This window comes from Cornus florida, unplaced genomic scaffold, assembly GCF_030987335.1.
Source record: "Cornus florida cultivar Cherokee Brave unplaced genomic scaffold, ASM3098733v1 CherokeeBrave_3.0.0_Hap2_Chr02, whole genome shotgun sequence".
NCBI lineage: Eukaryota > Viridiplantae > Streptophyta > Magnoliopsida > Cornales > Cornaceae > Cornus > Cornus florida.
In genome coordinates, this window is record NW_026775572.1 from 114,022,200 (window position 1) to 114,044,581 (window position 22,382).

At 36.9% G+C, this 22,382-nt stretch overlaps 1 pseudogene; it reads right to left on the minus strand.

Moving 5' to 3' along the window:
• Positions 1–6,030: 6,030 nt before the first annotated feature.
• LOC132296632 (protein NRT1/ PTR FAMILY 3.1-like) overlaps positions 6,031–22,382 on the minus strand; it is a 30,867-nt pseudogene continuing 14,515 nt past the window's right edge.

The following is a 22,382-nucleotide window of genomic DNA, read 5'->3' on the forward strand; positions in this document are numbered from 1 at the left end:
TTCCGTTCTGGTCATTTTTCTCCAGTTTCAGGGTTTCTGGACCCGGTTGTTACCAAACTTGTTTGGGTTATATCTCTCTATCCGGGACTCAGTTTTTGACGCCGTTTCTTCCGTTGTTCATATTTTCTCATTTTGAATCTTTTTTGTTCATAGAGTTTTTCCGTTTGAGCACGTCTGCTCAAATTTCACTTTTCCGGACCCAGCGGGGCCCTTTCGGGGCACTTTTAGGGTTTTTCTATGAATAGGGTGAGAGACAAGATAAATCAGATATTTTGCTTTCTCTCTCCTCTCTTCTGGCCGAAAACCATGGCAGCCATGGCTGCCATCTTTTCTCTCCTCTTTTGGTCCTCTTTTCTTTGATGAAAAGTCTTCGGCCTTAACGTTTGTTGCTCCCTTTGACGACGCGCATCTTTTACCCTTATTTGAACCCGTTTTTGGCCAAATTTTGAGTTTTGTTTTGAGGTCAAGTTGTGATTTTCATGGGGCTTCTTAGGGATTCTTGTCCACGGCGTTGTCCCCGACAAAACCTAGGAGTATCGTCGGATTCGGAGCACTTTTCTTTTGGTGGGGATTTGAGTTTTCATCTCAAATTGAGGTAGGAGATGTCTTAGGTTTATATTAATGTTGTATTGAATGTTTTATGAGCATATACAACTTGTTAGCATGCCTTGTTCAAGTTTTAGTGATTTAATCTAATTTTTTCTTTGTATAAGATTTAATTCACATGGATGTATGTTGTTTAGAATTAAATTGTGGCATGCTAGTAAATTAGGCCTTGGTATGATAGTTAACATATATTAAATTTGGAGCATTTGCATAAGAATTGCAAAACTTATTTAATATTTATCTTTGGTGAAAGATTAATTCACATAGTTGTATCAACCATGAAATCAACTTGTAATGTGATATTAAAGTAGGCCTTGATGAATTCTTTAGCATATATTAAATTGAGGACATTTAGATATGTTTGGAAATCTAGAGGAAAATTAATTAATTAGTTTAATTAATTTTATTTTAATAATTAATTAGTTTAATTAATTTTATTTTAAGTGTTGTTGTCACTTAAATTGATTTTGGGTATGAAATATGTAAAGACTATGTTATAAGCTTTCACATATGTTAATTTGAGCCTATTTGGAATTGAATTGAAATCTAGGGACTTTCATGTTAAGGTGATAATTTCATGAAATGTAGTTTAATTAATTACCTTGTGAGCATGCTACTAACTTATTGTAGAATTAGTACTTGTGGTCTCTAAAGATGGTAATTTGACCTAGCATGACATGTGATATCATTGTCTTGAATAGCTTGTTTAAATATATCTTGTGTAGGTATATAGTATGTTAGAATATTACAATTATTTACCTTGAAAGCTTGATACTAAATTGTGACCTATTTAGTACTTGTGGCTTAGGATGGTAATGTGGCTCAATTGTTGTAAAATATTCTTGCTTTGTGTATAAATTGCATATTGAGGACATGACTTGTCATATGCCATTTAGACTTGAATTCTAGGACATGAGTTGTGTGAATTCAATCTTACTTGTGCATAGAATGTGGTAACTTGCATTTGATTTTGTATAAGTTTTGAACTTATTGGTTTTGGAAAGCTTGTGAGGACATACTTTATGTGATGGCTAGGGTTTAGCTCTAGTACGAAGATAAGAGTCTTTTAAGTCATAAGTGCGCACTAGGTAGTACCTTGTGGGTCGTAATTACCCGAAAATACTTGCTTGGTCTAGCGACCACATGTCCTAGTCTTTCCACTATTTGTTTTTGCATTTAATTTCAAGTTGTTAATCATGGATTACTTGTAGCTTGAGAATTGATGTTTGCTTTGGATATTTGAATCCTGTTTAGTATACTTAAACTTGTATAATTGCTTCATGAGTTAAACTTCATTTAGTATATTTGTGTTATGTATACTTATCATATGCAAAATCCTATTAATTTAGTATACTTGTGTTGTGTACTTGGTTTATGAGTTTTTTCCATGTTAAATGCATACTTGTGTAGAGATGCTTAGACATTGCCTGACTTATCTCAATATAGTTTAGTATACTGAAGCATGTATACTTGTATGCCGTTGTTCAATTGAATTGCATGAGTAGCTTAGGATGCTCCTTGAGTCTCATTGTGATATAGACGTTAGGTGGCATGAGCCTCTTTGACATGTTTCACCTTAAGGTGATATAATTGTAAAATGCTAGGTCGATGCATGCTCATCTCCTATAAGTAGCTTTATGTTACTCACCCACGTTGTGGGGACATTTTTCAGGTTTAAAGACTTGGTTCATGGTGGTCATTGCTCTTTGGATGGCTTATAGCTTTTAAGTTTCCATTTCATGCAAGTGTTCGCATGAAATGCCCTTTTTGTAACCTTATGTATCAAAATTTGTATTCTTTGATTCCATGTATGTAAAGTGTATCTAAGTACACGCCTTTCAATGTATTTGACATGTATGAGTTAAGGCCATGGACCAATGACATGTAACTTGAAATTTTTACACTTTTGTTTTCAAGGCTTATTATGAAAATGTTAAAAATACTAAGTCATTGTTTCATAACTTTTGCATCGGGTGTGGGAGATTCATTCTATTTCTTTCATAGGGTTTCTATGATCATTCTTGAGGTGTGGCCAAGGGCCAAACACCATTTCATTTTAAGTCTCACATTTTAGTTCCATTTTATGAAATTTTAGGCATTTTTGGCCATTGAGAGGTCATATTTTGCATTTGGGATCTTTTGAGGTCGTGGACCATTGGAACGTGTCTCAAATGTCATTTTACGTTTACGTGCATGCTCACATCTCACAAAACTCTTAAGCATTGACTTTTGAACTATCTATGGATAAATTATGAGTTTTTATAAAGAAATTCACGCATTAAAGCATGTTTTAAGTTTTCATTTGCTTTAGTATGTTGTGGATGCTCTTTTGAGGCTAAGGGATGTTTTTAAGCATGCATGGATCATGTGGGATGCTTGCACCACTTTAGAAATGAACCTAGGTCCTTTTTCAAGCTTGGTAGCAGCTTTTCGAGTCATTTCGGTCGTCTGAAACTTCATTTTGGTCGACCAATGGCTTTTGGTGTTTGAGTGAGCATCAAAAACTCACTTTCCAGTAGCCATTTTCAGCTTTCAGGGTCATTTCAGTTGACCGATGGCTCATTTTGGTCTCTTGAACCAACCAAGCCTTAAAAACATGTTTTTAGCTGAAATTTTGTCCATTTCGGTCATCCGATGGGTCATTTCGGTCGACTGAAATAGCTAGATCCCGAGACTAGCTTCTATTGAGTTTCAGCACTATTGTTCCAACTTCAAACGGCCATAACTTCTTCGTTTCTAATCCAAATGGGGGTGATTCTTGAGCCTAAATTCATGAGCTTGAAGTCAGCTTTCCAATGAAACCAACCATGCATTAAAAATCCAATTTTGGTGGGAGTTATTCATGTTTTAGTGAGAGGATGTCAGTTTTTGTTTAAACCGGGAAGGGGCATTTCGTGGGATTCTCATCCAATGTTCTTAGAACCTCTTGGAATGTTTTGAAATGAATAGATTAGGTTTTTTCACCTTATTTGACTTCTTTAGAGTCAAGTCTCTCCTTTTAATGGTGAGTTGACCATTTCGCCCCTTAGTTCACGGTTTTTGGCCGTTTTGACCTTTGTTTCCGCTTTCGTCCTCTCTGAGCTTCGTGGCTTCATGGAAGGTCACATTGATGTCTTAAAGATGGTTTATGTCTCTAAAGACTTTGGTTTCTTCTTTTGCTTCCGCATTTTAGATCCGTTGCCGGGTCAACTTTCGGTTCATCACTGACGCACCGGGTTGAAAAACTTGGGCCGTCATAGTACGGATTCTTGAGTTGTACTAATGGAGGATTTATTGTATCAAAATGAGTTTTATTATTAATGGAAATTTATTAAGAGGTTTTATTATTGGATTATTCTTTTAGTTTTCTTTCAACAAATTATTTATTTCTATTTATTCTTTTGTACTCCGTGTTCGTTTATTGCCGATTTGTTTTTGATATCCCCAGGCGTTCGAGCGTGGGCCTGGCCAACCCACATCCGGAAATCCGGGGGTATCACAAACCCATTTTTTAAAACAAGAAAAATTATTTACATGAAATTCCTTTTTATAAAATCGGCTTATTTTTTTTTAATCTTTCCACCTTCTGTTGATTTTACTAATCTCATAAATGTTGAATTAAATAAGTTGTGATTTATATTTAGAATCAGTTCCTAGACTACATAAAATTTATTTGTGAGTACCCTTATGAAATTATTGTGATATTATTCTAAACACATGTTAGGTTTTTCCTTAACTTTGGTTAATTTTACGAATCTCATATATATTTTTAATAAAATAATTTATGATTTATGTTGAAAATGTGTTCATACACTATATGAAATTCAATTGAGATGGTAGTTATTAAATCATTATGATATTATTCTAAATACGTACTTGGTTTCTCCTTGGACAACTCAAGTTTTAAACATAAAAACAACTAAAAACATTTAACACAACCTATATAATCAAATAATTTTTAAAAGCCCTATATCTTAAATTTAATGTGAATGTGGATACTGAACTAGAGGGAAATAAATTAACGTCTAAAACATATAAATTTATATAAAGTTGTTCATCTAAAATTCTATATTTTTTATATGTGTTATGAAAATATTCTGATACAATATTCAATTCATACATGATACATATTGTAAGGACTTGTAATTCTTATTTATTGTAATCTAAAATTCTAAATTTACCTGTCCATTATGCATCTCAAATATTTTGGTTACCAAATGTCACTTCCAGGTTGGTGCAAAATAAGAAAAACTTGCTTATCATTTCGAATAAAATTACAAGAAATTCTAAACCACAATCTATCACTTAAAATGATAAAAGATTTAGCTTACTGCCGGAATGTATTGAGTTTTTTCAGAATAGATCTCAATGACCAGAAACTTGCTATTATGTTCTTTTATAAAAAAAAATTTTCTTTATGTTTTTTTCTTAAGTCCCACGGTCAAAGTAAGCAACAAAATTTATTATCCAAGTCTTCAATCCATCACAAACAATGTATAGCTTGAGGACCATATATTCTGATGCCATCCGACTAGAGGTTTTCAAAATGAATCTGCCAACAATCTCATCAGAGTCAACCCAGACCCAATTCAACCATCCAAAGTCCTCTTTACCCAATTCCTTATAATGTCAATTGAATTTTCTTATTTCCATAATATTCTTGGGGGAAAATTATTTTAGACTTTTGGTTTCGAAAAGGGACAATACTGATTTGGAGAGAAGAAGAAGAAGAAAGAACAAGAACCAGAGGAGGAAAAATGAAAAATAAAGGGAAGATGAATAAGTTAAACAAGAACCAAAGGAGGAAAAATGACATAGCGTAAGGGAAGATGAATAAGTTAAAAGTAATTTGATTTTGACAAAAGATAAAGGTAATTAGGTGCCGCATATAAGTAAATAAAATAATATTGTATATCACTTGTGTATACGTACATAGTAAAAGAAAATTTAACAAAGTAACTTTCTTACTTCAGTTGCTGAGTTGGCACTTAGTGGGCAGTGATATGGCAAGTGTGGCTGAGTTGGCTTCAACCAGTGAGAGGTGTTATGGAGAGGATTTTTGCCCTTGGTTGCGAGAGAGAGAGAGAAGATCCAACAGTCAAATGGGTGAATTTTGTGAAGGAATAGAGCACGCCGTTGCTGCTTAGATTCTGAATGATCATGACCCCTTCCGAATTCTCCTGGGGATGTAAATCGCGAGATAGGTTGGGTGTAACGTGTTTTTGAATTTATTTAGCAAATACTTATGTTAACATTTCACATAGTAAAATGAGTGTGTCAGCGATGTGTGTGAGATTTTTATCAATGATTAAAAAAAACAAACAAAAAAAATAAAATATAAATATATGCACCTTTAGTTTTTTTAATAACTAAAAATTAACTCACTCACTAGCCTTTTGAACTTTTTGATTTCTTTTGTAGACTTTGAATACATGTAACATGCAATTAACTTTGCTTTTGTAAGCTATCCGGTGCCTGGTCATACAAGAACTCAAGATATCCAATAAGCATGAAGACCTCAGAGATGCCATGAAGGGCGAACTGTGGCACGAGCTAGAAGACAGTGACAGGAATTGTGGCATGTTTATACTTCGCTTCATTGAAGCCAACAACTAGGGTGGCTAGTATGGAAATGAAACAGCCAATACCCATCCGCACCAGAAAGGAGATGCTCCGGTCTACACTCGTGAATCTACAGATAATAGGGACGAACACATAGACATAGAAGATTACTGTGACAAGCATGGAGGTGACTGTGAAGATGGTCATGGAGCTTTCAGGAATTTGAAATGACCTTGTCAGGTGTCTATCCATGGTGTGGGCTTGTTTGATTGAGAATGTGATTTGTTGGGTATAGGCTGCATTGAGGATGATTCCAGCTGCCCATATCGGTCACATTCGAATAAACGTTTTTAGTTCTTCAACTCTATGGATGGTGTCTAGCCTCCACAGGTTGGGTGATTGGAAGTTGTCTTCTTCAGTGACAATGGTTGCCTTATCAAGAAATCTGCATCACACCACGAGCAAAAATTAAACTCATCTAACATTTATTAATAACCAATTTTATCTTCAAATAAATTTTTTATTTTTGAGAAGAAAATTTGATCATGTTTAACCAATGACAAATTGAACCAAGCTTTACAATATAAATGTACTAAATACCAGGTGGCCTAACAGTTCAACAAACTGATAAACCAATGCAATGAATAAAACAAAAGTGATTGATATAAGATGTCAAAGTTAATTCTTCTAGTACAAGTGGAGTGGGGATAATCTAATGAAGGACCAGAATGCTTAGAATTATGAAATGACCTTGTATAAGGCTTAGAATTATGAATATGAGGCACAAATAATTCATAATTTTCCTTTTCGAACAAGCAAGAATGCTTGGAATGTCCATTCTCACACATCCAGTTATCTATATAAAGGGAAATGGTTGAATCATAAGGACTCTCTCATATAACGATCATGACGACAAAGGATACAGTGGTCTTCATCACTCTAAATTCTACTATACACACATGTTTTTGCCAAATGTAATTGAATAATGTTATTAATAAGCAGTTCATATTAAATACGAAATTACATTAAAAAAATTAATAAACTTTAAATTGTTGATTTTAAAAGTAACTTCATATTGCCTTTCAGAATTTTCTTGAAGCGAAAAGAGATCCAAAATTTATAAGTTTTCCCAAAGAGTAAGAAAGTCATTCGTTATTAAAAATACTATCTTTGTGTTTCAATTCACACAATAGTGGCCATAATACTGTGAGATATATATATAAATAAAACTTCAAATTTTGCATAAAATAGAATAGATATTAATATGCAAGTTGATGAGAGGTCCAAAGGCTAAAGCTTACTATCTGTAATTGTGTGATGTCCTTAAAGTCCTCAGAAAAAAATAATAATAAATAAAATAAAAACACTTATAGAAAACTACTTAATCCTATAGAAAAAAGCAGCAGCTAAAGGTTTTTCAAAATTGGAAGAAGAAAAGAAAAGAAAAGAAAATTGTGGTGAACATCTATCTTTGATTCTATTAAGTAAAAACAATTGTAGTTTTAACAACTGTTGGCATGAATATCTACCCATATTCTCATATGCTCAGTGTACTTCATAACATCTACACAAAACAAACGGATAGCGGCAGAGGGACTTACTTCATATGTTGAGTGTGAAGAAGCCTCCGATTGCCAGCTATAGAAGCATCAAGCTCCTCATTCTCATACAACCCTCTAGGATCTGAAACCATGGTTAGACTTCTTTTCCTTATTGCAGCAAAGGAGACTTGTAATAACTGTGTATATGGGCTCCCTACGGGTCTAGTTTTCAGTACAGAGGATATCCGGAAATGAAGGCAATGATGGATACGAACATTGTTATGGTTGGGACTCCAAATCCCTATCCCCATCCAAAATTGTGTTGAATATACACCACTATTATTGTTGATAACACGGTAGGTAACCCCATGAAGAAGTAGTACCAATTGAAGAAGTTCCGCGTCTTAGTCTTTTCTTGAGGGTCTATTTCTTCAAATTGATCTGCCCCTAATGCTAATACGCAAGCCCGAATTCCACCAGACCCCAAAGCGGTCAGTAGGAGAGAGATGTTAATGGTTGCTAATTGGCCAAAATTGGCCTGTTGGCACACTTGCTCACCCTCACCTTGACATGGCGGAGGCCTCAATCCCGGTAATGTTGATGATGATATTAAACATATCACCCCTTGATTACAAAAATATGGTAAGAGTTAAATTTTAGATTCAAACAACAAATAGAAGCTCAATAATTTGACAAAAATTTGGTTTGCTAAAATTAATGTACGCATGCATTAATTTGTACAATTTGTTTTGATAATTTATATTTGATTGTACCATAAAATATATATAAATATATATATTTGATTCATAAGCACTGAATGCATATGTAAATAACCTACCACATGCATCAGTGACATGTGAAAATATTTTTGAGGACTTTCTAAAATACAGATGATGAATAGACTACTGTATATACAACGTTATTTATATTTTGTCTACTATTCATTCATGTACTCATTTGAATTCTCCCATGATGTAAACTAACCATCTCATCCAATGTGGAAAACAAAGGCATTGGGCATAAATAAACTAGCATGAACACTTTGGAGGGTGCAGGGGTATGAATATGCAAAGTATTGAAATTCGATCGATCATGCAAAAGATGGGATTGATCCAAGTTGGATCGATCAGGACATGGTTGAGATCGATCTTTCTCTGATCGTTCAGAGAAAGAGTGTGATCGATCAAACTCTATAGAAAACTCGAACAGTCACAGATCTGTGACGTGGACAACACGAGGGCACCCAAATGTGCTCAAGGACCCCTCTACACCTCAACAAGTCAATATTGGTCACTTAAATTGGCATGTGACTCCCGAAATCGAAATCGGAACAAAATATATACAAAAATATATACATATATATATACATACTTCGAAGCTTCAAAAACGGCAACAATCAACATGGAAGTTTGATATCTAAACATGGAAAACATGGAAAACTCGAGATTGAAGCTCATAATTGAAAACAAAACCCAAAACTTACCAAATCAAGAAGAGAGAAGTGGAGACCGAGAGAGAAAGAAGATCGGGATCGAGTTTGGAGTTTTGAAGTCGTGGGATGTCGCCGGAGGTTCGCTGGAGGTAGGGAAGAAGATGGAACAATGGTGGGAGAGAAGGAGGGTCTGAGATCGATGTTAAAATCGATCCAAATGACCCATGGGTCATATTTTTAAAAACAATCTCTGATGAGTTCGATCGATCACTTGGAAATCAGATCGATCTAACTCCGATCAATCATAAAGGAACTCAGATCGATCGAACCCACAAAACGACACAGTATTTTTGAAATTTTTTGAATATTTGAAAATTAAAACAAAATATTTTTGGATTTTTTTTTTGAAAATAAAAATAAAACAGAATTCTTTTTTTTTTGTAAATTCAAAAAGAAGTCAAAGTCAACAGGAAGCACACAGATCGATCGAAACTTAATCGATCCAACAAGTGAAAACCTACAGACATGTTCGAACGATACACAGAAAGGTGATTTTTTCATGGTTTCAAAATTTTTCTAATTATGGGACACAGATCGATCTGAGGAAAGTCTAGATCGATCTTAGAACACTTAGATCGATCGAAAATAAAGTTCGTACGATACACAGAGAGGTGAAATATGCAGAAAATTTACGCACGATGGGACAGAGAGATGATTGGATGCAGAGATGATTGTTCGATCAATCTTACTTCTTCTCAGATCGATCGAACAGACACTAAATGTCTAGTTCAAAACTGAAAGTGCAAGCATTCTCAATCAAAGTTCTTAACAATGTGTATGAACCCAGACATATCTAGACGTCGTAAGAAATGAAAGGTAAAATAGAAATGAGGGAGGAATAGGGTTGTAAACTACGAAGCACTAGTCTTTAATGTCTCTAACAAGACATTGGGCTCTTTTAGCCCGGATCAAAAATCTTGTTGTGCATCCCCTCCTTAACAGGGTGAAAAGCACTTTGAATCCCACCCAACAAATGGTTCCCTAAAGAACTTGTTGGATTTGAAGCAAAGGAGATTGACGGTCCTTTGTCTATGCAATTCTTGGGCTTCATTGCCCTTTCAACACTTGTTTTCAAAACAACATTCTTTGAAATCATCTTGGAAGGTGAACTTTTGGAAATTTCATTTTCAAGCAAAGATTCATGTTTTTCAAGTTTATTTTCAATGCATTTTTCAACAACACAAACCTCTTCGTGTTTATCCATTGAATTTGGGGTTGGGTTTAAAATGTTTAACTTCACTTTCGTGTGGCCAAATGAGATTTTCATTATCCCCATCCTACAATTTATGTTGACATTAATTTATGTTGGCATTTGAGGTTGCCAAGAAAAGACAGCCAAGGATAACGGGAATTGGCTCTTGGGATTCGTGACCGATTCCGTGTCTATGACTACAAAATCGACTGGGAAGAAGAACTTGTCAATTTTGATTAACACATCTTCAATAATAGCCCAGGGCTTTTTGATGGATCGGTTGGCTAGTTGCAAAACTACCGACGTTGGTTTTAAATCTCCTAAGCCCAATTTAACATATACCGAGTATGGAAGGAGGTTTACACTTGCTCTTAAATCAAGAAAAGCCCAATTAATGACATAGTCACCAATGATGCAAGAAGTAGTAGGTGAACCGGGGTCTTTAAACTTTGGAAGTGTATTACGCTGTAAAATGGAGCTCACTTGCTCGGTTAAAACCACTTTCTTTGGTGTTTGGCTCTTGTTCTTCCTCTTTTGGGTGCAAAGATCTTTCAAGAACTTGGCATAAGTCAGAATTTGTTTAATTGCATCCAAGAGTGGAAGGTTAATCTTCACTTGCCTAAACATTTCAATGATTTTATTGGCTTTGCCTTGTTGTTTTTCAATAGAGATAGATCTTTTCAAGGCATCCGGAAATGGAGCTATTGGCTTAAAATCTTTTTCAAAATCTTTCTTCACAAAATTTTCACCACAAGAATTTTTCAAATCATTTTTCAAATCATGTTTAACAATTTTCTCAACAAGATGATCATGCACATGCAATGAAGAAGGAATATGATGTGAAACGGGACGGGTGTCAACTTTTGGTTGCACCGGTTCACTCACTTCATTTTGGACACCAACTTGATTGTCAATAATTTTTCCATTTCTCAAGGTTGTCACCGTTGACATGTTCAATTGTGGGACTTTCCAATGAGGAATTGGTTTCCATAACAAATTGTTGCTTTGGTGGAGTATTTAGAGGCATCTTCCCTTTTCCCTTAGCATTCAATGTGCTAGCTATTTGTCCGACTTGGGTTTCTAGCTTAGCAATAGATTAAGAATAAGAGTGAAGCAATTTAGTGTTTGCCTCTAGAGTACCCAAAGCGGTCAACACTTTCTCCTCAAAAGCGGGACTCTTAGAATTTCCTTGAGAAAAAGATGATTGATTAGGAAAATGGAAGTTAGAAAATTGGTTTTCATGTGATGATTGAAAAGAAGATCTATAACCTTGGGAACCTTGGCTTTGCATTGGGGGTGGAACATACTTGCCTTGAAAACCACCTTGGGGAGGGTTTAAGCCTTCCCCTTGGCTTTTCCAAGAGAAGTTTGGATGGTTTATCCACCCAGGATTATAGTGTGTGCCATAGGGATTATTTCCTTGGTTGACAAATGTAGCATTCACTTGTTCATGGTTCTCACTTTGCACATGTCCATGGGGATAATTGGAAGTAGAATGTAAGACACTAGAACAAGTCATGCAAGATTCATTAGATGAATGATGAATATGATTGGGGGAGGAAGGTACTTGATTTGCCGAATTTTGGTTGATCAAAAATTGATCAAACTTTTGAGATAAAGATTTCACCTCGGCGGCTATGCCATTGGAATTGTCAACTTGATATAGGCCGACATTCTTCCTTCCACCTAGATTTCTACCATTTTTAGAGAACAAGGATCTATGCATTGAATTCTTACTCATGCTCTCATATAGACGCCACACATCATCCTCATGCCTATCAAGATAAGAACCATTCATGGAAGCATCAACCATTCCTTTAAAATTATCCGACCAACTTTCGAAGAAAAATTATACCAATTGCCATTTAGGAATGTCATGATGTGGACACTTCCTAAATAAGTCATTGAGGCGCTCCCATGCCTTGTGAAACAACTCCCCTTCCCCTTGAGAAAACTCTCTAATTGAAGTTCTCATTGCATTAGTCTTTGAAACCGAATAGTACTTTTTCAAGAACTCTTGTTACCTTTTTGCCCAAGAAGTTATCGAAAAAGGCCAAGATTGTTGAACCAATATTTCGGCTTGTCTTTAATGGTAAAAGTAAAAAGTTTGAGTCTTAAGACCTCTTCTGGCATGTCCGTGTATTTCACGGTGGAACACACTTCAAGAAACTCATCCAAATGCTTGTAAGGTTCTTCACTTGGAAGTCCATGATAATTGGGAAGCATTTGAATGGTTTGTGGTTTAATTTCATAATGATATGCTCTAAATGGGGGCAACTGAATGCATGTAGGTGCATTATATTCATTTGGCATGTAATGATCACGCAAAGCAAGAGGAGGATTCACAACCGGTGGTGCTACAAGAACACCTTGATTTACTTGAGCAATAGGAGGTGGGGGTGGAGCAAAAATTGGCCGAGGCATTCCCAATGGAACTTGGCTTTATTGTTGTGGTGGAATGAATAGTCTTGGCACGCCTAATGGTACTTGAATATTGTCATGATGCACATTAGGGTGGAGGATACCTTGTTGGTCTATGTAACCAAGGTCCTCCATATGGTCGTTATTTTGCTCCTCCATTGGAAAAATGGAGTGATGAGAGCTACCTCTTCCCCTAGGATTACGAACAATGGATTCAAGAGTCAAATTAAGTGGGACAAAAGTAGGATTTAACGACCTATGACCATGCATGCACAAACAAAACAAAAACAAGCAACAAGCAACAAGCAAGAAGCAAGCACCAATCACTTTGCCTCCGCAACAAATCAATAATCAACAATCCTCCATATACGATGATCCTATACTCCCATGCTTGAACAATATGCAAGAAAAATTAAATTACCTCCACGCGGACCCACGATCTATCTAAGAAACTAAAAACATGGACAATTTAACTAGAGATTGAGTTTAGAAAAGCTTACAAAGTGTCCTTAAGCAACTTCAATTTAGTTTTCAATTTTGAAGTTTTGCTATGCCTTGCAATTTTTTAGATTTTAGCCTTTTTATGCTTAGCTTAGCTCCTTGCTTTTCAATTCTACCTTGCTTCACTTGCTTTGCTCAATTCACCTAGCCAATCAAGAACAAACACAATAAGTAACCAAAACAAAATAAAGTAAAAACACTATCAAAAGAGTACTAATGCCTAATTGTTTTCAAAATACTGCGTTGCCAAATCCCCGGCAACGGCGCTAAAACTTGTTGTGTCGCTTGCCGAAGCAACCAAATTGTGTGTAGTGTGACCAAGTTTAAATTTATGAAATGCCACTACCACTTCTAACTAAAATATAGTTAGGGTGAGTAGGGATCGTCCCAAAGGATCGGATGCGTATTTGAAATCGAAACAAGGTCGGATTAGTAGGTCAAATGATTAAAAGGTGGTTTGATTGGTTAATTAAACTACAATGTAAACAAATTAAATACAAATCAATTAAAGTAAATAAAGGGTAGAGAACAAGAGAGAGGGATCTTGGGATTTAGAGGTCACCATTAAACATCACCTTTCTAGATACTCAATGTGTAATAAATGAGGGGAAATATGTGTTGCAATACTAAAAGGTGTGATTGATATCAACAAGCATGGATGACTAATTAAGTATACATTATCTAGACAATTGTCCTGACATATAAGAAAGTAAGGCAACTACACTACAATTAAGCTAAGGACATGAAAATTAAACTAATTAAACTAAGGTAGAGGCACAATCCATCAAAAATGAGTATAAACCATCAAACAAACCACAAGAGGATTCCATTAAAGCACCATGCCTTGACAATCTTTAGATTCATAGCATCAACACACATAGACATGTATCAATAACACAAAACCTAAAGATAAACACGTGAACATCTATTCTAGCATACATAGACATATGAGTAGAATGAAATGATCAATTGGAAGTATTAAACAACACAAATCATTGTAGAAACAAGATTCATATATAAATCAAATGTCAAGACAAGATTACAATACAAATCCCCTCAAAATACCAAACATCAAAATCTAGAAGGCATGCTTAGGGCTAACTCTAACCCCAAGAAGATGTTTAGCCACTCATTGATGTAGTCATCCAACCCTCAAGGGCCATCTCCATGGTAGGAATGATCTTCTTCTTGATGGAAACCCTAGATGAATGGAAGAACTCCCAAATGGTGTATATCTCTCTAATTTCTAGACTCCTCTCCAAGATTGTGTATCTCTGTGATTGTATATGTGTAAAAATGGCTCAAAATCCTTATATAGGTAGCTCAAGTGTCACACCCAATGGTCAGGTCTTGTGCACTAGGGCCCCTTCAATGATTGCACCACGCGCCATCTTTTAATGAGCTGAACTCTGGTTTTTTTCGAACTTGAGGGAGTTCGATTGGTCGAATTCTGATGAGATCGATTGAACTATGGCGGTGCCTTTTTACAAATCTGAGATATTTTTGGGATATTTTGAGAAAGAGACAAAAGTGGTAGGTAGGGATAAGATCAAAGAAGCTCAATCGATCAGAGAATAATTGGATCAATCGAAGAAGGTACTTTGATGAGGAAAATGACAAAAGGCTCGATCCATCTTGAAATGGTTGGAACGATCACTGTGAGATTGATCTGGGCTTGGTCCGATCGATCGAACATTGCTGTTTTCCACCACTTTGCTTCCACTTTGCTCATTTCTTCCATTTAGCTTGAGATTGCTTCTTTTATGCTCTAATTTGGCTGAATTGACTTATTTTGGGGATAAGCGCTTGAAAAGGTTCTAGAATACTCGAGCTTAAGGAGTTTAAATGCGAACTTTTCAGCGCTCATTAGTTCACTTTAACAATTCCATAGGGTCTCATTAATTTTTGAATGAAGTGTGGCCAAGGGCCAAACGCTAATTTGAAACCATTTCAAAATTTTGAGTTCTAAGTTTTCATTTCAAGCTTCATTTTTGCCATTTTTGGCCGTCGGGGGGTCGTATTTTACTTCGGCCATTTTTGGGAGCTGCAGACCATTCCCGCGTACTTAATATCACTTATTACGTTTGCATGCATATTTGTTTTAGCCTAGAATTGCATTTGGGGGTTGAATGTACACGTGGTACAAAGTTGCAATTTCATAGTTTTTGACCTAAACTGATCTAGGGGTATTATGGGCATTTCACAGCATTTTTATTTTTTTGTTTCAACATGGTCGGGTAAAAAACGTGATTTTAGGGGTGGTTTCTTCTTCATGTTTTTCCAGAAAATGTCATCTTGGTACCAGAAATCCCTCGCGAAGTTCAGTTTTCTGTTATTCATTTTAGCAGCTTTTTAACCCTCTCGACCTGATTTTTCTTGGGGGCATTTTTGTTATTTTCCTTGTTTTCTAATTTTGGTTTGGACCATGGTTGATCAGAAAACATGATTTTAGGGAGGTTTCTTCTTTGTTTTTTTCCAAAAAAATCTCGTTTTGGCCCCCAAAACCCCATTCTTTTCCAAAAATTATTTGCTGGTAGTGTTTTTGAGCTGCGTAGTACACGTGTGCGGGTGGATGGATCTCGTAACTAGTTACATGTGCTTGGGTAGAATGTTGTCTCCTCTGTTCTTGCCTTGTAACTGGTTAGAAGGTCTAGGGTTGATTCCTTTTGACCTTTTTACCTTTTTTCTTCCATTAGCCATATCTTCTTCGTCTGGACTACGAATCAAGTAATTTTTGAGTCTAAGTTTATTGATTTTTTGTTGCATTTCCAATGGTGCGCATGGTGGCACCCATTTCTGGGTAAAATGATTATTTTACCTTTATTTCATTTCTTATCGAGATTGAAATCCTTGATTCAGTACTTAACTCATTGAGTTCCGTGGCTTTATGGGGAGTCAGTTTGGTGCCTTAGGGATGATGTATATCTCTAGAAGCCATTTTATTTCTTTTGCTTCCGCATTCTGGATTCATTATCGGATCTACGTTTGGTTCATTACAGGACGCACTGGCCTAAAAACTAGGGCCGTCACAGGTAGTATCAGAGCTCCTAGGTTTGAATACCTTGGACGAAGGGTTTTGGGTGCATTTCATGCTTTTGTTGATTTGCTTTGATATGTTCACATACTTTTTGATAACATGTTTATGTGCCTATGTACTATATGTGGTATGCCGTTTGTTTAGCATGATTTTATTATAATGTAAAGAGCATGACATATGATGTATGCTAGATTAGATTTGTATATGCATAACTGTGTTGCATTTTTTGGCATGACTTGGGATTAGTCATAAAACATCTGAGTTGAGGTTGATAGTGATTGTTGACATGGTTTCGTAGTAGCTTAGGTCGTTGTTGGCCTAGCATTGGTTTTGGATAGGTGGAGAGACACCTTTTGTTTAGACTCTCGTGAGGTGAGTCGTTAGGCGTAGCCTGATGAGCGCTGAATATTTACATATTCGAGCTCCTAAATAGATATATGTTGCAGCCTAAAGTGATATATCTATCTTGTTTTAGATTGATTTATGATTAATGTGTGTTTGTAGGTACTTTCCCAGAAAAATGGTTAAAACTGGGACTTTGTGATGATACCAAAGCTTACAGAGTCGTTGCCGGTCATCCATAGCAAGCCGAGAGCTTAAATGGTGAAGTTTGGAAGAATTTAAAGTCAAAAGCTCAAGCCCAAGTCATGAGGCTCGGGCTTTACAAGTCAAAGAAGACAAAAATCAACAAGGTAGTAAATGCTCGAGCCTTGTACCTTCAGGCTCGAGCCTAAACAAAGGGTGCTCGAGCCAAACCATAGGGTGCTCGAGCCTTGACCTTTAAGCTCGATCACAAGGTGTCAGAATATGAAGAGTTGATTTTCAAGCTCCAAGACCTCGTGCCTCAACCCAAGGATCGAGCACCATCCATTGAAGCTCGAGCCTTGAGAACCAAATGCTCGAGTATGTGATCGGTTGATCAACTATACATCAACCTTCGCAATAGCACGAATCATTGTAAAATAGGGCTATTGGTCGGGTAAGTCGAACCACTGGGACTGCGCTAGTCTATGGCAACCTAAGAGTCTAGAATTGTTCTTAGAATGATAAGGGGTAATAAGGGTTTGTTTGATAGTCACTAAACTAGGAAATTAGGAGTGCATAAAACAATAAATTGCAAGGAAATTAAAGGAGTGAGATACAAGTAGAAAAGACTAGGGAGATGAATCCACACTACACCCTAAGTACATGCTAGATTAAGGCTAAATTGGGGAAGTACAATGTATAAAATGGTCACGGAATATATAGCAACACTAGATTACCATATACCCTTAGAGAAGTTCATTAAATCATTAAAGAAGAATAATCCCTCAAAAATTCATACATTTGAGCTACCTAAACTAAAGTGTAGCCTTTAACATACTCACTCAAGCAACAACTATCAAGTTTGTAATCAAATGATAAAGCACATGAGGTAGGAAACTAGCATAACCCATCAAAAGAAGTTCCTAAGCAATGGACTATCCATTTTCTCTATCAACATGCCTTGAAAATTATTCATAATCCTATCTCCATTGTCATCATGAAGAAGCAAGTATTATGATTACTACAAGAAACAATCTAAGACAAGATAAATCACTTACAACAATCATTTATAAACATTAGAATTCATTACAAGAAGTAATATGCTCTAGATTATGAAAAGACCAAAAATGATACATCATAATCCCCAAAATAGAACCTAATCTAGAACATAAGCAAAAGGGGAGGCTTCATCACCTCCCTAGATGAGGTTTAGTTACCCATGAGTGAGCTAGAAGAAGGAAGAAGCATGGATGAACAAGCCATTTTCAAGCTCCCTTCTTTAGGCTTCAAGAACACACCTATTTTTTTTGCTCTCTTCTCTCTCCTCTATCTTATAAAAATGAAGGTTAATGTAAATGTGTGGCCTCCCTTGCCTTATCTCCTCCAACAAAGCTCTCTCTCTCCTCCAAAAACATCCCCAACCACCTCATAAAGAAGTAAGTAGAAATGAGGAAACCAATGCACAAGTGGCTGCCAAAATGAGGATTCCCGAAGGCAATTCTGCCCCAATTTCGAGTGCTCGAAATAGGGCCTCGAGCACTCAAAAATGGTGCAGATTGTTCCATGCTTGCATTGATTTGCCCGGACCTACTTTGGTGAAATGGCCATAACTTTTTTCTCCAAACTCCGAATGACCAACCATTTGAAGATTTGGAAAGTTAATTTAGATCTTTAAATACTTCATGTTTTGGTGGAGATCCAATTCTCAAGGATGGTTGGTCAAAAATGAAGATCAAGGCAGAATTTCATTGCTGCCAGGCAGTTCTGTGAACCTCTGGTAACAAGGCCATAACTCTCTGCTCCGAGCTCCGAATGACAAACCGTTTGAATATTTAGAAAGCTAATTCAGAGTTCTAAATATGCCATTTTATAATGGAAGTCCAGATCTCGAGCTTTCTGGGTCAAAAGTGGCAATCAAAATCGAGTTCCACTGCCGCCTGAAATTCAGTTTTTGAGCACATTGTTGATCAAAAATCCACAACACCTTATTTTTGCTCCTTTTGGGCCAAGGAACCTGAAAATGCATAAAAACATAGAAATGAAGATAATCTATATAAATTAACATACAACAGACTTTACTAATGCAATTTAGGGCGCTTGAATATACAATATTCGACGCTTATCACACCCCCAAACTTACATTTTGCTAGTCCCTTAGCAAAACTACAATGAAAAACTTAATAAAAAGACAACCATGGGCATGCTACTACAAAAATATCATCCATGGTAAAATGAGATATATACATAGCTCAAAAATAACTTGAAACAGAAAAAGAGCTGGAGATGGGATCATTAGGAAGACTACCTTGCATATATGAAGCATTGATACTAAACACATTTCAACATGCATGTATCAACATCATAGTCCATATAAATAACTCAATTGTCATCTCTTAAATGGAAATCAACTCTAACTTCAGTGAAAGTGGATTGGATTCTCAACATGCGGCTTTTTCTTTCTTTTCCAATTTCCAAGCACAAGTTTTCAAATCATTGAATTCCCCTTTAAATGAGGTCCCTAAGGCATGATTTTATTTACAAGACAACTTTTGTTGCTTGTTGACAATTTATTGTAACTCATAATCGAAACATAGAATGGTTGTGCAATGCTGAAGTCCCTTAAGCTTTCTAACCAACCTATGTAGCAAGCGTTAGGCCAACAACTCCCAAACCAGGCGGCTTTAGGGTGCTAAGTGTAGAGACACTCCATAGGGCTTAATAGCTCAAGTTGGAAAGGCTACGAACTCCAACGAACCATGTTTATTACCAGTTTATTTTTTGAATGACCGTGCAATGTTTAAGTCCTTTAAGCTTTCTAACCAACCCCTGTAGCAAGCGTTAGGCCAACAACTCCCAAACCAGACGGCTTTAGGGTGCTAAGTGTAGAGACACTCCTAGGGCTTAATAGCTCGAGTTGGAAAGGCTACGAACATCAACTAGTCATTATTTTCTCTTTTTTTTTTTTTTTTTTTTTAGACAACTTAAATCATGCCAAAGATATTCATCTATTAGGTTCATCAAATCAGATTAACTAGGCCAAGGTCAAGGTCGATTAAGTTGCATGCCTCACAGTTAAGTTTCCAATGTGCATCTGTGCATTGTGAAGCTTAAAAGAGTGTCAAATCCAGCGAGAATTTAATCGAGACATTTATACAGACTAATTTGAATCTACATAATCATTTCAACTCAAATTTTTCTTTATTTTCAAAATTTTCAATTGCTTCTATACACAAGGTATTAAACATATGTTTCATCTCCGACAAGTGTCAAGTTATACTATCATTTTTTAGCAAAAATTATGAAACCAAAAATGCATAAATGCACCCCCAAACTTGAATGTCACATTGTCCTCAATGTGTGAAGACAAGTGAAACAAAATAAGAGTAAAGAAGGTAAAAGAACAATATTACCAAGTGAAGTGACGAATGCAAAAATATCCATCGATGTGAATGTGCAAACGCGTCCCCCAAACTTGGACAGGAAGACCTATCGAAATAGAACTAATGTACACAGGTAAAAGCATAGGTCTCATAAGAAAAACCAAAACAGAAATAAAAATTCTAACCTGAATTTTAGAATTTTAGTGCAAGATAAAAATCTAAATTTTTTTTTTTTTTTTTAATTTAGTATAGTTATTATTGTTATTATTATTTTATTTATTTATTTATTTATTTTATTATTTTTTATAATAATATTATATATATATATATATATATATATATATATAAAGTATTATGTTTGTTTGATTTTTTTTTTTTTTCTTTTCATATTTTTTTTGTTTCGTACTTGCACTTTTTTTTTTTTTTTTAAACGCAATAGGCATGCAGGAGGGTGGTGCGCATGATTGCATGCATGGGGAGAGGTTGGTGGGTTTGAGTTGAGGTGGCCGAGAGGTGGGGAATGGGAAGGTTGGTTTGGTGTTTATGGGTGGTGAAGGAGAGGTTGTTGGGATGGTTGGATGAGAGAGATAAGGAGTGCTTGGTGTGCTGTATGCAGGGTGGTGAGGTTGATGGTTGAGTGAGGATGAGGTTTGGGTGGTTGTGGAGCACTCGGAGGTGCATTGTAATGAGGTTGAGTGGGGGTGGATGGTTGATGCCGAGAGGGTTTGTGGGTGGTTTAGGAGGTCGGTTGGTTGTGGGTAGTGTGTGGGTTAAAGGGATGTCGAGAGATGAATGGTGTGGTGGGGGCATGATGCTCATGCATGGTGGTGGATGGCCAAGAGGGTGGGGTTGAGGTAATGGTGTGAGCTTGCATGGAGGAGAGGTGGAGAGAAGGTGAGTTGGGTAGGCTCGAGCAGTCGAAGTGGGGGCATTGGCGTTGGTTCGAGCACTCGAAACTAGTCTTCGAGTGCTCGAAAGCTAGGCAGAGAGTTGAGGGTGAGAGAGGGATAAGGGCTTCGAGGGCTCGGGATGAATGGTGAGGAAGGTGTGTTGGGTTCGAGCAAGGAGGAAGGTGGCGGCGGGGTGTTGCCGAGATGGGTTTGGTGTTGGTGAAGGAGGGTGTGAAGTTTGCTTAGGTGAGGGTTAAGCAAGCTCGAGCAGGTGGGTTTGTGAATGCATGGGGTGGGTTGGTTTGCATGGAGAGGGGTTGTGAGGTTGGTTTAGAGGTGGAAGGAATGGTTGTGGGTTTGGGTAGAGAGAGGAAATTGGTTGCATGGTGTGAGGGTTGATGGTGGTGGAAGATGAATGCCGAGAGCTTGTTGGTTTGAGAGAGATGTGGGTCGATAAGAGGGTGGGTGGTGTTGTATGTTGGTTGTGAGGTGCATGCAAGTTGAGGAAGGTTGGTTAGTTTTTGAGAGAGAGATGGTTGTGAGGTATGGTTTGTTTGTTTGGTATGGGTTGGGTTGGTGCAGTAGGTTGGTATGGTTCATGGGTGGTGAAGGTGGTGGTTATGGAGGCTTGGGTTGTGTAGAGAGAGGTTGGTTAAGTGTGAGAAGGTTGGTTTAATGGTTTATAGTTTGCATGGTTGGCAGAGATGGATGGGTGAGATGGTTGTGAGGTTGAGAGATGATAGAGAGGGGTGTTGATGGGGGTTGAGAGATATGCTGAGAGATGGGAGTTAGTTTTGGTTGTGGGAGCTTTGGTTGGTTTTGGTTGTGGGAGCTTTGGTTGGAGAGGAGAGGAATGCAATTTTCGAGCACTCCACAGGGGATCTAGAGTGCTCGACAATTAGGCAGCGAGTAGGCTAAGGAAATGGTGAAGCTTCGAGCACTCGAAGCTTGGCCTTCGAGTGCTCGATTCTGAGGCAGTAGCTATGGAAGTTGGGCTGAAAATTTGGAGCAATCCAAATGGAATTTAGAGTGCTCCAAAATTGGGCAGTGAGCTTGGGATGAGATTGGTTCACATTTAGAGCACTCTAAAATGGAATTAGAGTGCTCGAAATACAACCAGCAGCCTCGGAATGATGGTGGAGAAGTTTGGAGCAATCCAAATGGTAGCTAGAGTGCTCTAAATGAAGGCAGTAGGCTCAGCATTGTGGGTTGAAGAATTTGGAGCACTCAAATTGGAATTTGGAGTGCACGAAATT